This window comes from Somniosus microcephalus, chromosome 1 (genome assembly GCF_052327205.1).
Source record: "Somniosus microcephalus isolate GS21.2 chromosome 1, FLI_Smic_1.0, whole genome shotgun sequence".
NCBI lineage: Eukaryota > Metazoa > Chordata > Chondrichthyes > Squaliformes > Somniosidae > Somniosus > Somniosus microcephalus.
Genome location: NC_140987.1, coordinates 156,468,888 through 156,481,490, shown reverse-complemented (window position 1 = coordinate 156,481,490; position 12,603 = coordinate 156,468,888).

Sequence of the window (12,603 nt, the reverse complement as noted above, 5' to 3'; positions counted from 1 at the left end):
CCTCAGAGCATAGCTGAATTCTGGAACCACAGAGACGAACTTTCACAAATCAACGGAATCGTCTTCAAAGGGGAGAAAATCATCATTCCTACCAGTCTCAGAGAAGAGATGTTGACAAAAATTCATGCTGGACATATGGGCATGGAAAAATGCAAACAAAGAGCACGTGACATTATGTTTTGGCCCGGAATGTGCAAACACATTGAGGACATTGTTGGAAAATGTTCCATTTGTCTAGAACGCCGCTCATCAAATGTCAAAGAGCCCATGATACCTCACCGTATCCCAGACAGGCCCTGGCAGGTCGCGGCAACGGATCTGTTCACATGGAACAACGAGGACTATATCGTGACTGTTGAGTTAAGTTCATAAATTTGTGTATGATTGTAGTAACTTTAATCTGTGCCTATGACATGTATTTTGTAATGCTTCAAACTGTTTAAAAATAAAAGCATCCATTTCGTGCTATTTAACCTGGTCTATTGAGTTCTTTCTCTGCACTACTGTTCTCTGCATCTAAGTCCAAGGCCTAGAACCGTAGGGGGAGTGGGTCGAACCACTCAAGGGTAATTATTGCACGAAACCTGGCAGGAGACCAGAACGAGCAAGAGAAACCCCCTACAAATCCCAAAAAGGACCTTACACCCGTTACTGTGTTGGGGATCGGCAGATCTTGTATTGATTCCCTTCTGGCCTTATCTATGGCTCTTTCTCCATCGCGGATGGCCAGACCTAGGAATTTGACTTCCTGCTGGCCGATCTGGGCTTTCTTTGGGTTTACTTTGAAACCCTTCCTTTCTAACAGTTCCAACAATTGGGCTAATAGTGGGCCGTGCTCCTCCCTGGTGTCCGTGAACAGGAGTAAGTCGTCCACATACTGTACTATCTGGTTGGGCTGGCTAAACTCTTTTAAACTCCCCGCCATGCATTGATGGAAAATGCTGGGGCTGTTGTGAAAACCCTGTGGTAAGCAGTTCCAACTGTACTGTTGCCCTTTGAAAGTAAAGGCAAACTTGTACTGATCCTCCCGCCGCAGCGGGATGGACCAGAAACCGTTCGAGATGTCCAGCACCGTGAACGTGGTCGCCGATGCTGGAATGCTCCCTATTAGGTCTGCAACTGCTGCTACCGTGGGCGCGCAGGCTGGGATGTTACTATTGAGGACTCTGTAGTCCACCGTGGCTCTCCACGAATTGTCCGGTTTCTTTACCGGCCATAATGGGGAGTTCACGTGAGTGGCTATCGTTCTCAATACGCCCTGCTGCACCAATGAAGATATTGCTGTCTCCATGTCGGGTTCTGCCTCCTTGGGGAAATTATACTGCTTTTGGGGTCGGATCATGGGTCCCCGTCTACGCTGACTTCAAACCCAGTGACTCTCCCACAGTCGTGCTTGTGGGTGGCAAACGCGGTCAGATTTTCCGACACACACGCCTGCAAGTCCGTTGGGACGTTCGCTACCATGAGCTCGAGATCGTAACCTCCTGACGGCTTCATGGTACATAGGGCCCCCTTTTCTTCCTTCCCTGGGATAACGACTACCTTACCTAAACCGCTCTCGGCTCCCCAGAGACAGTGATTTCTCAGGTCCACGAGGATCCCGTGTTCCACCAAGAAATCAGCCCCGAGGATGCCTTTTCCACCCCCCTCCTTCCACTTTAATAGGATGCACGTCCAGGTGGTGTGGAATGCTCCCAATTGAATGGAGAGCGGGATGGAGTACGCGCCAGCCTGTTCTCTGCCTGTGAAACCCGCTACTGAGTATGGAGCCTGGGCGGACAGAGGTGAGGCGAAAGGTTATCTGTGTGGATCACGGTACACGAAGCTCCCGTATCCAACAGGTAACTACCCTTTTGCCTTTCCACCTCCATCTCCACCACAGGTCTTCTCCAGGCGTCATAGCGGAGTGGACACAAGTAGATGGGCTGCGCGGGCGTCAGTCATTTAGGTGCTTCGGCTGGGGTCTCGGGAGCGATAGGGCTGTTGGCGACCGCTACCTTCCCCTGCCAGGTCATCAGAGACCGCATAGCCTCCAAGACTGACTCGATCGCAGCGGGATCCACAACCGCACCACCCCCTAAGGTTGGGGTGGGGGCCACGGTTGGGTTCTGGACCGGTGTTGGGGCAGCGGTCTGCACTTGTGCTTGTGCTGGTGCTGGGTAAACGATCGGACCGTGGGCGACTTGGGCTTGGGCTCGATCTTGGGCTGCGGCGAACGCTCTCTCTCTCTTATCCTTCCATGGATTCCTACAGTCCTTGCACCAATGACCCTCCTTCCCACACCCGTAACAACTGCTATTGGCTTGGGGAGGGCGATTTCCCTCCTGACGCCATTCCCTTTTAGCAGAGGCTGCGGGCCTCACCTCATGCACCTTTCCTTTCACAACAGGCGTTTTCTTGCCCTTGTTGTTCCTATAACTGATCGTTAGCTGGTCTAGTACTAGATCCTCCGTGGAGCGGGCGTTAGTGGGGTCAAACCATGCTTTGGCCTGCTCCCTTACTACTGGCAAGCAACCTGCCACCAGGCATCGAAGCCAATTAGCTCTCTGTTCACCATCCAGCCCGGCCCGGGCCGGCCCGCCCGGGCAGCTGCGCCGATACACTGGCCACAACCTGTCGGCGAAAACCCGTGGGGGTTCTCCCTCTAGCTGCACTGTCTTTTCTAAACGGAGGAACGGAGTTCCGTCCCCCTCTCCCATGATCTCCAGAATCTCATCCCGTAGCAACTCATAGTCCCTGTGCCCTCTCTTGCTCTCGTCAGGGAGACACTGGAGGAGCGAACTGTCCAGGGAGAACAGCAGCATTTTAGACTGTTCAACCCCGTCGCAGTCATTGACTGCTGCGGTCTGCTCCACGTCCCTGAAATGCACGGAGGGATCTCCTGACTCGGAGAGTTTTGGGATGTGACTTATCATTTCTCTTAGCTGTCGTGCGCTATGGGGCATTACAATTTGACTCTCAAGGGGTCCGTCATCGCCATTCACTTCATTTGGACCGAGCCTCCGGTGTCTCGTTGGACACATCGGCGCCGTCCCTGACTCTACTATCTGGGGTTGCTCTACCTCAGGGCTCTCTTCCTCTACCGTCTCCGTCTCCTGTCCCGGAGTCCAAGACTCCTCATAAGCAGGAGGCGCAGAGGGTTCGGGAGTTGGTACCCCAACTGCCTCTTGTGGGATCGGTCTTTTGGATTCCTTGGCTAGCAATAGCTGACTTGCTGGTGGATTTATGAGACACACCAACCCGTTTGCCTTGGTTAGGGCCGTTCTCAGGTCCTCTTGCTCCTGGCGGCAAGCGCTGTGGTTGGTGCTCTCAGATCTATCCTCCATGGCCATCTTATATGCTGCCCTGGCTCCCAGAAGTTTTTCCTCTTGGGCCTCTATTTGCTTAGCTAGACGGAAACACCTCTCTCTCATTCTACCTTCACTGGCCTTGGCTTCAATGACCTGACATTTTATATATTCTACCCGGGTCTCGTGGCAGCGAATTATGGAGTGGCGTTCCTGATTCAGCGCGTTAAGCGCTTCAATCAGTTGCTGACCTCCCGCAACCTTCTCCTCTACGTCTTTAAGCAAGCCGTTGATCTGGGCTGTCTGTGCTGCAACGACCTGGTCCAAAAGCTGGACTTGCTTTTTGTAGCACATCAGCCAGACCGCCTTCTCTACAGATTTCTTATGCTTTTTACCCGCTGTCCACTTGATGGCTGCGTCTAGCGGGCGCCTATCTCTCAACAGGTCAGATATCCACTGCTTTGTGAGGTTAACTTTTCCAAAAACATAATCGGCTATTCTTTCGTCCATCACATCTCGTTTATTCAGACCTTGATCTAACACACTACTTTCCTGCTGCCAAGGTCCTGCCACGGTCGCCATTTCTGTAGGGGGTTTCTCTTGCTCGTTCTGGTCTCCTGCCAGGTTTCGTGCAATAATTACCCTTGAGTGGTTCGACCCACTCCCCTTACGGTTCTAGACCTTGGACTTAGATGCAGAGAACAGTAGTGCAGAGAAAGAACTCAATAGACCAGGTTAAATAGCACGAAATGGATGCTTTTATTTTTAAACAGTTTGAAGCATTACAAAATACATGTCATAGGCACAGATTAAAGTAACTACAATCATACACAAATTTATGAACTTAACTCTATGGAAATGGGGAACACACGGCACATCGGAAAGGGGGAAACACATTACGATTACCCTTAACTCCCTCTCCTATACCTAAACTAAGTTTCGACCTGGGGAACTTGGGATCATGCTCACCACTCTCGAAATCGCGAAAAAGGGGGTTCGCAGCCTTTTGGCACTGCTTTCCGTCGTCACGTGGATTTGGAAGCTTCTGGCGCAGTCGATATTTTCTCTCCCTCGAGGCGGTGGGGTAGACACAGCCTTGATGAGCACTCGTCAAGGTTGAGATCCACTATTTGGGTTCATGGAGCAGACTTAGATGCAGGCTGCTGAAGAAGTGCATGCACATGGGAGAATCTTTTGGCCTGGATCGCCGGTCCTCCAGGGGGTTTCTTCTCCGTCGGCCTGGGTCGTCGATGATCTCCCGACCTCAGTACCCGGGCCACCCTCGTCGTCTTCTCGTCGTGGCTGAGCCTTGTTTGGCTGAACACCGACCACGTTGTCTTTTCACCAAAACCGTCCGTCTTTAAAAAGACGAAAACGTTTTCATCGATTCTGCATCTGCCGAAGTGGAAGAGGCGCCGATCCTGGCACCGTCCGTCCTTCGTTCGTTCCTTGTAGGAGAAGTCCTTGAAGAAAAGTCAAGTTCGAAGTTGTTCCGAGTAGAAGCGAAGTAACGTAGCAGTCGAAGAAGTAGTTTTTGTAGATGGACTTTCAATCCATAGTTATACTCTTTTGGGACAGTCTTATCTCCCGCCAAATCATAGTCCTGTCTTTGTATTAATTTTGGCAGGCAGAAATCTCTGCAGGGGCGCTTTGTCTTGTAACGGAGCCGGTGATAACTTAAACTGGCCTTCCTGGCCAATAATGTCTTTTTCATTGTCACCGCGGCTCGGTTCGCATATTGATCGGTCCGGAGATTTTCCTTGATGGCTGCTAAACGGTTTTTCCTTTGTACAATAAATGGGTATAAGTGTTTTTGCATTGTCCGCCCATATCTTGATGGGCCCCATCCTGTACTTAGAATCCATTGAATATGTATGCTGTTTCTCTGAGTTTCAGTTCCCAGATACTGGCTTTCGCGGGCTTACTGTCTTCAATCCACAAGCCTGTCTGGCTTGCAGTAACAGAAATAAAATGGTTCAGAAACTGATCACGGGGCCTGGCGGTCATTTTGTATGCCCTTTTATCAAAGGTTTTCCTGTGCAAGCTTACTTTGGTCAATAAACAGTCTTATTTTATCCAGTTTTCTTGCGTGATTTTTGCTGAAAATTTCAAATCTTACAGATTGACCGGGTACTGCAGAGATTTCATCGAGGACTATGCTGCCAGAGCAGCCCCGCTACTCCGACTCTTACACAAGGGAGTCGAGTGGTCTTGGGATGAGGGGTGCCAGGCAGCATTCGAGAAGTTGAAAAGAGACCTGCAGACCGTGCCAGCCCTAGGGGCCATAGATGGGGGAGAGGAGTTCTTCCTGGAGGTAGCCGCTAGTGGGGACAGCCTGAGCGCCGTGTTGCTCCAGGAGTGGCACGGCAAGCTGAGACCGGTAGTTTATTCCTCCAGGGTGCTCATGGATGTAGAGAGGAGTTTCTCCAATTGCGAACGGCATCTCCTGGCCATGCATTGGGCTGTGAACAGATCAGTGATCTTCACAGGAACCTCTCCCATCACGCTCCTCACCCATCACACCCCCACAAAGATGCTTCTGGATGGAAGGATTAAGGATGGGACCGTAAGCAGCGCTCGGATTGCGCGCTGGACCCTCCTCCTTTCCCAGATGGATCTCAAAGTTAAAGGCCTCTGCGAGCCAAAGCTCGCAGCCAACATGGTATATCCTGGAACAGCCCATCGGTGTTCCGTAGAAGGGGTATGGGAGGTCAACATAGGTTTACGGGCCGGGATACACCCCACAGGCCGCGATATCTACGTAGACGGTTCTAGCACTGTATCTGCTGGCGAACGATTCACAGGGTGTGGAGTTTATGACCCTGCGGCAAACATTGCCCTGGCAATTAAGCTCCCCAGCACTATGAGCGCACAGCAGGCTGAACTGTCCGCGGTGGCATACGTGGTTACCCACCCCGAGATTTTCCCAACCCCATACACGATTTGCTCAGACAGCATGTTCACATGCAATTCGTGTACGGAGTACCTCGCCATCTGGTCCCGCCGCGGATATACCTCCGCGGACGGGCGGCCTTTAACAGTTAAGCCCTTGCTGGAAAAGATCCTGGCAGCTGTGGGAGAGGAAGGGGAGGTGTTCATCCATAAGGTGAAGGCTCATTCCACCACAGAACCCCGCAGTCAGGGCAACCAGCAGGCGGATGCGCTAGCCAGGGAGGGTGCCCGCAACGGCATTCTCTGGGACCCCTATGGACCCGGACCCGTGGCGGCGATCCAAGGCAGGGAGGGAATTCCAGGGAACACAGGGGTGACACCGCCCCCAGACCTAAAGACCGTCCAAACCCTGGATCCCGCCCTAAAAACAGTCCTAAAAGCCATCACAGAAGGCAAGCAGGTAGAGGGTCCGTACAGTACGGCAGCCCTCTCAGTCAAAGAAGGCATGCTGTTCCAAGAGGAGCAGTGGGTTGTGCCGCAGCAGCACCGGAGGGAATTCCTGCAACTGGCCCACGAGGGTCCAGGGGCGGGACACCCCGGGGCTGAGGTTACCTGGCAGCGGGTAGAGCAGGCGGGATGGTGGCCGGGACTTCGGGACGATGTCCGCGAATTCTGCACAAGCTGTCTTGTGTGCGCTGCAAACAACCCAGACCCCCACAAAAGGAAGGTGCCCATGGGGCACATCAGGAGGGTAGAGGGACCATGGCAGTCGATTCAGGTCGACTACATAGGGCCCCTGCCCGCCGCCCAGGGAGGATATAAGTACTGCCTTGTCCTGGTAGATGTGTTCACCAAATGGGTAGAAGCTTTCCCGTGCAGAACAGCTACGGCACTGGGCACTGCTAAGATCTTGATTCGGGAAGTGTTCTCACAGTGGGGACTCCCCCGTTTTGTAGAGTCCGACCAAGGGAGTCAGTTCACCGGTCAAGTAATGCAGAACGCCCTCATGCTCTTGGGCATTGAGGGGAAGTGGCACGTAGCATACAATCCCCAGTCATCCGGGATTGTTGAACGCATGAATCGGACCCTCAAGGAAAAGCTGAGGAAAGAGACAATGGGCTCGCCCCAGAAATGGGCGGAGGTCCTGCCTTGAGTCCTCATGGGGATCCGAGCCAGCCAGTCCAAAAGTACGGGGTATTCTCCGCACAAATTAATGACTGGAAGGATCATGCGAACACCCACCCATGTACTAGCCCCGGTGCTCACTGAGGGCCAGCTCCGAGAGGTGAAGCGAGACAAATTCGTCCAAACCCTTTTGGAGCGCCTGAAACAGATTTATGGGCAGGCGGCTGGGAACATGGGAAGACAGCACCAGGGAAATCGACTGTTACTGGAACCTCATAAGCAACAAGAGTGGGTAGTCGGAGACCAGGTCATGGTCCGAAACTACGCCAGGGTAGGGAGTTTTGAACCATTGTACATGGGGCCTTACAGCATTGTAGACAAGGCCAGCCCCATGGTTTATGCAGTGAAGGTGCCCCGACGTACCAAATGGTTTCACATTAACCAGTGTAAACTGTTTAAATCGGGTGCACAAGGGCCAACAAAAGGGACCAGGTCTGAGAACAAAAATCCTCAGCCTGTAACAGAGTCACAGACCACACAGGCTGGAACAGTAGCCTGCGTGAAGGGAGGGGCCACCCCATCGGAGTGGGAGGTCTCCCCTCTAATTTGGGATTCGGACGAGGAAGAGCCCGAACAGCTCGACCTCGCCTTAGACCCAATCACGGAGGAGGAAGAGTCAGAGGACGACGATCCCGCCCTCGACTCAAGCTTGGGGGAGGTAGGGAATGGGGGCGGAGACTCACTACCTGTAGGGACAGGTGAGGTGGAGTCGGAAGCCACAAATCCCGGCCCCGGGGGGGCGGAGCCTGAGGGAGGGGAGCTGGAGCCGGCAGCTGTGGTGGAACCACAGGCTGTGACGGTGATAGTCCCAACCCCCGGTCCATCAGCCCCGGGAGCCTCACCCAAAGCAGCCCCTCGTAGGTCGACTCGAGCGCCCCAGCCCAGAAAGTTTTGGCCAGATTCTCCCCATTTTTCCCAACCTCGGTTTAGAGCAGCCCCAGAAAGGCATGGTTCCTGTTCAACAGCGACAGGCTGCGGGGGATCAAAGCCGAAGGCCAGTGCAGCCCCACCACAGGGTGTGGCACGCTGCAGCCCTCACAGGAATTCAGTAGGCCGCCCGGCGGAGGGCGGCGCTGTACATAAGTTAAGTTAGGTAATTATGATGATAGTTTAAGGAATATAAAGTTTACGGTGTTAAGAAATGTTAAGAGTACAATTTTGAAGTCTGCCCGGTATGTGTGTGCTTGTTTGGGAGCGGGGTCCAGGAACCCGCGCGTCCATTTAATTAGGCCAGCACCTATTGGGAGCCTGGCTACATCATTTTATTGGTTACAGAAACCTGGGATATGATGAAAAAGATTCTCATCGTGTTCGTGGCGATCGGGTGCGGGTGGGCCTACCGAGGCCGCACCAAGGACGTCATCATCTTCGGGTGTTCCGGGGACACGGCCCCCATTGCAACGGATGGGACAGGGGAGCGAGAGGTTGAGGAAACCGCCACCTACTTCCACCAGGGGAGATGGCCAGGTTGGCTGGGGACGAATTCTACGGTATACTCCAGCAATTTCGGTTTTGCCTACCAAGAGACTTCGTTAACGTGCCCTCGGGTGAGGATCCTTGCACCCAGAGTCAGCATTACCGTGGGAAAGAGGATCTGTCTGGTGTGTAATGGGAACGTACCACTAAGGCGATGGTGGTGGCTGCGAAAGCTGGGAAAGGACATGAAGAACTCTGCGGTCGAGTGGGAGCGACTGGGTAATAATACCCATCGGACTATTACGGGGACTCATGGACAATTACGTGTGTGTTGGGACAAATGGTGGGATCCAGATGAAGGAATATATGTCTGTATGTGGGGTTCAAAATGCGTTTGCCCCAAGGGCGTATCCATCTTCTTCCAGAGGCAGTGGCAGGATGAAGGAAAGGGGATGAGATGGGATGTCAGCACTCGAGCGTGCGGAGCCCCATACTCCCCTATTCCGGTAAACGCCACTGAACTCATCACCCGCCCACGCAAGCCCCTGCCCACGCTTCCGGTAGCACTAGCCCAGAAAGAAGGGTGCCCAACCACCACCAAGGGACCCGGGAACGGTTTAGTATTGGTACCCACCGGTCAGGTGCTGTACCAAGGGGTACACTACGCGGTGGCCTCAGTGATTTTAAACCTCACTGAGGTACGATTGCCGGAGTGGTGTCCCAAAGAAACGGAACAATTATACCAGGTCCTGTTAACCCGAATGTTTAGACAGTTTTACGAGTTTGACTTTGCCGACATCGACAAAGACAAATTATACACCACACCACCAGAAGTTTTGGATCGAGTCGGGAGGCAAAGAAGGGGTACAGTAAATGACATATTCACTGCTTTTAATACCGGGACATCTGTCGTCAACGCTCTAGATAACGTGGAGCTGCAGACACAGATCAACGGTTTAAAAGGCCAGTTAAGGAACATACTGACAGACGAAAATAAGGTAGTGGGTTCTGAGTTACATGAGGACCAGGCCATGACACTACACTTTAAGGAAATAATAGCTGAGCTGGAGAAACACGCGAGAACGGTAAATGCGCTCATTAAGGAGGATCGGAATGCGTCCGATCAAGCTGCGCAAAACGAGGCCTGTGTGCTATACGGGGCGTGGTTACTGGGCGAGGGCCGCAGTAATCTTGAGGATTTAAAACAGGGTTTGGTCCCGTCCTGGATCAGCAACAAGCACTTGCAAGCGCTCCACCCTTTTGAGAATGCATTAACCCCGTGCCAGCTCAGACTAGCTGCAGAAGCGTACCCAGTCCCAGTGGACTGCAGACGTTCGAATCATACTATCATGGGAATAGTGGTAAGAATGCCGGTGTTGGGTCCCGCAGGAAAGCCCGCCCCGGTATACAGGGTGGAGAACATTGGAGTCATTCAGGGGGGCGCACACATTCGTTACGCAGTGGTCCCACCTTACGTCATCAGATGGGAGCGTACGATGACAGGCACCGACCTCTCGGGGTGTCGGAGCCGGGGAGCACACATCATCCTGTGTCCCCAGCACTTGAATGCCTTTTTGAAACCACAGTGCGGGTTCAGAACCGCTAGCGCGAAGCCGATAAATTGCACCATGGAGGCAATGGCAGAGGACCATGTGCCCCTGCAGGTAGCATATATCGGGGGTGGGACATACTGCGTCACCACTGCAGCGCCTCACTACCGCTACGGACAACACGAGTGGTGTTCGATCAGTGATAGCAGTTTCTGTTTCAAACCCAGGGCCGAGGTTCAAGTGACACAACAACGAATTGTCCCCATTCCTGCACCCTCCACCGTTCACCTCACTGTCAAAGAGAATTTCACGGACTTTCAATGATTCGTCGCGCATTTTGGTTATGTCATTCCCCCTCTTCCCGGACACCTCACCAAGATTTTAAAAGCCGTTATAGTTTCACAGAAACATTTTTACACACTGGAGCAGAAGACTTTAGAGATAGGAAAAGACATATTGGACATAGTCATCCCACCATGGTGGGACTTGTTCACTAACATAGAGGTCCCGGCCTGGATTAGAATAGCATCCCACATCCTAGTAGTGTGTCAGGTTTTAATTGTGATATTTTTGCTATTCGTGCATTGCAAAAGAGGCAAACGCCTCCAGAGGCATGAGAACACAGGAGAATGGAGAGAACGCTATGTGCGAATGGGGGAAGAAGACACCCCACTTTAAGTTGCTAGTATTGAAGGTTGAGCGTCCCTCCATTTTTAGATTTTGGCCATTTGCGTGTTTTTGTTTTAAGCATATGAATATTGTTATGTTATTAGTCGTTCTTAAGTTTTTGGATTAATAAAAGGTGTATGCAGGTGGTGCAAGAGGGTATCAACCCCTGCACATCTGACAGACGAATGTGTTATAGTTTAAGAAGTGCTGCCTATGATTGTCCAAATGTGCACAAAGTAATTTTCGTTTTTTTTCGGAAATGGGAACTGCATGTGTCGTGAGGGTCATAGATAGTTAAGTGCCAGGAATGTTTGGATGTGGGGAATCAGGGAAAATTTGCTCACCAAGGATCATTGATACCTCTAGCAAGCTATCAGTATCACAGGGGGGCCTGTAAGATTCGAAATTTTCAGCAACAATCACGCAAGAAAACAGGATAAAATAAGACAGTTTATTGACCAAAGTAAGCTTGCACAGAAAAACCTTTGATAAAAGGGCATACAAAATGGCCGCCGGGCCTCGTGATCAGTTTCTGGACCATTTGATTTCTGTTCTGCAAGCCAGACAGGCTTATGGATTGAAAACAGTAAGCCCGCGAAAGCCAGCATCGGGAAACCGAAACTCAGGGAAACAGCATACATATTCAATGGATTCTAAGTACAGGACGGTTTCAGGCAAACAGGATGGGGCCCATCAAGATATGGGCGGACAATGCATGAACACTTATACCCATTTAATGTACAAAGGAGAAACCATTTAACAGCCATCAAGGGAAATCTCCAGACCGATCAATATGCGAACCGAGTCACGGTGACAATGTAAAAGACATTAAAAGACATTATCGGCCAGGAAGGCCAGTTAAGTTATCACCGGCTCCCGTTACAAGACAAAGCGCCCCTGCAGAGATTTCTGCCCGCCAAAATTAATACAAAGACAGGACTATGATTTGGCAGGAGATAAGACTGTCCCAAAAGGGTATAACTATGGATTGAAAGGCCATCAAAGGGACGGTTACACAGATCCAGGATCAAGTTCACGTTTCACTTCTTCGGAATTCGACCAAGACGTTTCTTCTTTTCGAGGACGCTTCGGACGGACTTTTCAGTGCAAGGCAGCACTTCGATTTTGGGACACGATCGGTGTTCAGCCGGACAAGGCTCGGCCACGACGGGAAGACGACGAGGGTGGCCCGGGTGCTGTTGTCGGGAGATCATCGACGACCAGGCCGAAGGAGAAGACACCCTCGGGAAAAACCGACGATCCAGGTCGGATAAAAAGGACATTCCGAGCCTAGCCAGGCAAGGCCTCGACACGTGCATCCATTTCTTCAATATCACATTGGTGGCAGGGACTGCTCCATGAACCCAAATCCACAATAGTGGATCTCAACCTTGACGAACGCTCATCGAGGCTGTGTCTACCCCGCCGCCTCGAGAGAGAGAGAGAGAGAGAGAGAGAATATCGACTGCGCCAGAAGTTTCCAGATCCACGTGACGACGGAAAGCTGTGCTAAAAGATTGCGAACCCCTTTTTGTGATTCTGATAGTGGTGAGCATGATCCCGAGTTCCTCAAATCGAAACTTAGTTTAGGTATTTAGGGGAGG